The sequence below is a fragment of the Trachymyrmex cornetzi genome, unplaced genomic scaffold, assembly GCF_001594075.2.
Source record: "Trachymyrmex cornetzi isolate Tcor2-1 unplaced genomic scaffold, Tcor1.1 scaffold723, whole genome shotgun sequence".
In the NCBI taxonomy this organism is placed as follows: Eukaryota; Metazoa; Arthropoda; class Insecta; order Hymenoptera; family Formicidae; genus Trachymyrmex; species Trachymyrmex cornetzi.
Genome location: NW_017300052.1, coordinates 230,857 through 236,258, shown reverse-complemented (window position 1 = coordinate 236,258; position 5,402 = coordinate 230,857).

Sequence of the window (5,402 nt, the reverse complement as noted above, 5' to 3'; positions counted from 1 at the left end):
TCCATTAAACTTACATGTAAACAATAAATTGAATTGATATATACCTTACTGCAAAGCTTGATATTCATATAAGTGTGATATTCATATCACACAGTATCGTCGTATTACAAATTGTTGTGGAACGAGTTGCACTAAATAATGGCGGGTAACAAAGTTTACAATCTAACCTTGATTTAACAAAAATAAGTGCTGCTACGTTTGCACTTACGAATGGCCACTCAATTTTTCGTCAATGACTTATGTCTGTTAACGGTATGCAACCGTGCATGCAGTTCAGCCTTTCGTCAATAGATACAGCTATTGCGGTCTATATTACAATTGACCCTCTGTTTCAACCGACACCACTCTCCCTACGTGGTAATATATATCTATTATATTAACATATCAATTATATAATATTTTTGTTATTTTAACTTTATGTTAGAACGGATTTTTGTAAAATTGTTTTAGGCATTATTATTGATAAGACATTTTAAATCATACAATTTAAGCATATAGTTAATTGTAAGATAATTTTCTTTGTTATTCATGCCAATTCTAGCAATCTACATAATTTGAAGATCTTATAAAACAAGTAGTATATCACATATAAAGTAGTTGTAAGACTCGTTGATTTTGACAAGGTGCAACAGGTCACGAACTTCATCGTAAGAGAATGCCACTGCTTCGTTTAAACTATTATCCACGAGCTTAATTCATATGCATGGAAAATGCAAGCGCCAAGAATTAGAGCAATCGAAGTGAAGTTGAAATTCATTTAACGCGCATTGCTCCGGGCGAAACGAAGATCGTGAGAAACTCCGGTATATTGCTGCATATACTACGCGTGTAAATATTATCGAGCTTTTAAGCCCGAGCGTAGAGTGTTATTGCAAAATAGTTTGCGAATAAATTGCTTGGAATTTGTTGGAAAAACCATAAGATAGGATCAGAATGAGCGTTTAACTTTTCATCGCGGTAAACAAGTATTCATTCTAACATATTGATAGATTCGATCGGTCAAATGTTAGCTTGAAATGGTTATTTGACTTTAAAATTAAAATTCCTTGAACATTACTGAAAGTCCAAATATGGAACTCGATTAATTTAAAAACTTTAATTAGCTTTTTATTTTTTTTTTTCATTGAATATTTTCTTTTATTTATCCTATCCATTTCAATACTCATTTGAAGGAGAATTTTGTTAAATCTGATATTCAGCAAAATATTTCTAATATGAGTCAAAATAGGTGGTAAGAAAGTATCAAATTGAAAATGTCAAATTTTGTACCAGAAAAACGCTATTTGCGGGAAAGCTTACTTCATTATTTTTTTCTAAAGAAAAATGCAGCTAAAAGTCATCGTTTGCTTGTGGAAGCTTACAAGGAACATGCTCCATCGATAAGCATGTGTGAAAAGTGGTTCAAACGATTCAGAAGCAATGATTTTGATTTGAATGATAAAGAGCATGGAAAACCACTGGAAAAATTTGAAGATGCATAATTGGAAATTAAAGTCTGAAACTATCACTGGTGAACGGTACCAATATGTTTGAACCGAACTGTAAAGGTTCGACCGGAATGCGTTTTTTTATAAAAAAATCCGTAAAGTCATACTTGTATACCTAATATTATAAGAATTAAAAATAAATAATTAAGAATGTATAAGCTAGTGAGAAATAACTTACTTAACTAATGTCGAATCTACATCGATATGATTTCTACGTCAATTCGATGTCTACTTAACGGTTATTTCTCGCTGATAATATGTGCTTGACGACAACTGAATTCAAACTACGCATTTAGTGCCTACTTTAAAAAAAATATATATAAGTTAAGATAAACATTATGATTTACTCTTATAAAACCTATCTATTATTACATTCGGCTAATTTTGATACGAATTCTATCCTCGAAATCAAACTATAAAATTATCATAAATTATAAAATCTTATAATATAATTTAACATTGCAATTTGCATAATAGTATAGGTGTTCAATTTCACTTAACAATTAATTCTCTCTAATTGATTTTATACTTCATAATTATTAGAACTGACTTCATTGCTTGTTTCAAAAATTACAGTTATTAAGAATAGAGAAAAACGTTAAACTTTACTTGCTCTTATAAATGAAACTATCATATTTAATTGTTTCGTTAACCTGATAGCTGAATCTGTAATCGATGAATTTGCCTCTGTAATTATACATGATCTTATAAATTGTTGAGATGTTTCGATGCGTACAGAACGAAATCGAGACATCTAGAGTAGAATATAATATTACAGTGTTTAACGAGCAACAGGTCACCTGAGTTGGTCAGAAGTAAGTTGATAAGTATTGTATGACCTCGTTAAACTATTAAATACTATCCGCATTCGTATGCAAGGTGAGATACAAGAATACAAGCTTGAGCTACGAATGTGGTTGCACGTGTGTGACAGAGTAGAATTTCCATTATTTTACGCAGACGTATGGAGGCGCGTCGACGCGAGGTATTCTCTCCACCGTCTTCCTTTTCGAGTTTACAACCGGCTGTGCTATGATACGAAAGCTCCATAGAAAACTCAGGAACCATGTCACCTCTCACGTAGAACATAGACAGGGCGGATAGCAACTCGTTTGCATTCTACGATATGGTATTGAGGTGGACCAGCCGGGGTTGTTATTCGACGCTAGAAAGATTGAATCTCGAGGATAGGGAGAAACGACGTAACGAAGTGTGCGAAAATATTGAGAGAGACATCGATCGGGTTTTTGCGTGGGAGATATATTGGAAAACAAATTGTCGACTATCGTAGAATGATAGGAATTTGTATCGGTTTTTATGAGAGATTGATACAAAAAAAAATAAAGTGATATTACTTTTTCTAGATACTGTCATGTATAATGATTTTAAATATAAAAATTTAGATTGTGAAGTGTTAAATTAATTAATTGAAACGAGAGATAATGCAAATTTTGATTTAGAATTATAATTAATGTATGATTCTACAATGATTCATTTGAAAGAGATTTTATAATATTTGAACAATTTATAACACTGACTTTTGAGATATTTACCTATATATGCTTCGTTATATACATTTCTCCATTATTTCCCACAATTGAATTGTGTCACATAAAGTATAGATACTCGAGTAGATATTTTAGTTTGGCGTGACCTAGCGAGTTGTTCGCTTTTCGCTCTGATTCATCGCATTCAACTCGGAGAAACGCACGATAAAGGTTGCAATCGTACCGGCTATTCGCGCACTGACAAAAGCCGGCGAAAAGAATGACGTAGATTGTTCCGCAACTGTTGCATCACTGTTACATCCACTGACATGTTATTCGACCGTATACTTGATATTACGCATAGGAATGTCGAGAAGAGACAAACTTCTCTAACAAAATACTCTCAGATTAATTCGTCGAGTTACATTTTCGAAAAAAGTTTGTATCGTTCAATTATTAAAACATTTAAGTCATAGAACTCTTTAATTTATTTTCTTCGTGTCAAGTTTTTTGTATTGTTCAAAGATTTAAAAATATATAAAGTTGAAAATATAATATTATATTAGGATAAATTATTGCTTTCTAAATAATAAGCACTCGTGCATTAAAAACACTGTCATAAATGGTACTCTAACATTTTTTGTAGCGTTGTTAGTCTCAGTGCATCAAAAACAATATAATAAATGATATATTAGTTGCGTTCAATACAAAAAGCGGTTTTGTTTGTAAGCAACGGTTTTGTAGTAATTTTTTTAATATGACTGGTTTTTGCTCTTAGTTCTTCACTGGATCTAAATATGTAAGCCAATCATGTTAGAGAATTTTACGATATATATATACGTATATATATAGTTGCAAAGTTGTTATTTCTGCTAAATGCAGCGAATTTATTATTAGTTTTCCAATTTGAATATAAATGTACACGATTGCAATATTTGAAATCAATCAAAAAATGTGTTGTACTTTTTATCCCTAACAATATCTTATTAAGCATCGCGATCGTCTCATGATAACATTCGTGATATCTTATATTCATGCTAGACGACATTGAACAAAGATCGGCGAGATCCTTCGTCCTTTCAATCGTCGTCGAGGAAGGCGATAGTGGCGAATGGGAAACGTGAGGGAGGTGGTCGCGTGAACGAGAGCGCGAGGATTCGCTTCGTCGACCGCAACTAAAACGTGGCCCCGCGACAGAGAGAGTTCAGCTGCCAACCGGTAATGGGATTCCTCTGTTTCCCGGAACAATGATACGCTACGTCGCGGTATGAATTACGCATAATATAACGCCGGCTGGCTTGGTTTGCGGGGGTTGTATACGGCGCGAGAGCATAGGAAAGGGTAGGTTCAGTGTGAGCACTCCGTGGAATATGAAATTCAAAAATCCCCAGATTGAAGAGAGATGTATGCCGTATAGTCTCGAGAGACGACGAGAGTCACGCGTTGTCTGCGAGCTTTTGCTGGTAGCAATCGTCAACGGGGCGATGTAAATTGCACCGGTAAAACCGACGATTGGGGTTGCTTTGAGATACGTGTGGAATTGAGATACTTTACTATAAATTTTGAAAACTTTCTACGAAAATTTAAAATTATATTATAATAATATTCTGTTTTAATAATATAGAATATATACATACATATATATAAATATAAAAAAGATGAGTTATAATTTATAAAAATAAAAAAAAATTTTAAGTTTTTAACGATCTTATCTTCTACATGTATTTAAATATAGTCTTTCTCTTGGACGTATATTTATATTTATAAAAGGAAAAGTTATTAGATAATAAAAATTGGAATAGACATGTATACATAAATACGTACATACATATGTTTCACTAAGAATTTTGGAAATTAAAAAAGCAAATTAAAATTATATTATAATAATATTACATTTTGTAATAAAAATATGAATATAATAAAGGTATGTATCATAATTTATAAAAATAAAAATTTTCTATTCTTTTATACATATAATCTATCTTTTATTTAAATATACTTTTATATACATATATGTACCTGTGTATATTTAAATATAATTCATACAAATCTTTAAAAATTTAAAAACATGTAAAATATATTAAAAATATAACTTAATGTGCAATAAAATATATTTTATTATGCACATTTTACATGTGATGTAAATATTAAATATTATGTATAATAATATATTTTTAAAGATACAAATGTATAAATATAGTTACAAACATGATTGCTAATGTAATATTTCAAATATTTCTAATATTAAGAAATATTTTAATAATAATTCATAAAATATTAAGAATATATTATATCAAGAAAAGATTTCCTTTCCAAAATGTTTAATGCTAATAAATAAGCTGGATAAATAAAGGGAAAGCTAAATAAATAAATCATATTTATGATATATTGTTATATACATATATCGCTAATTAATTATGGATTGAAC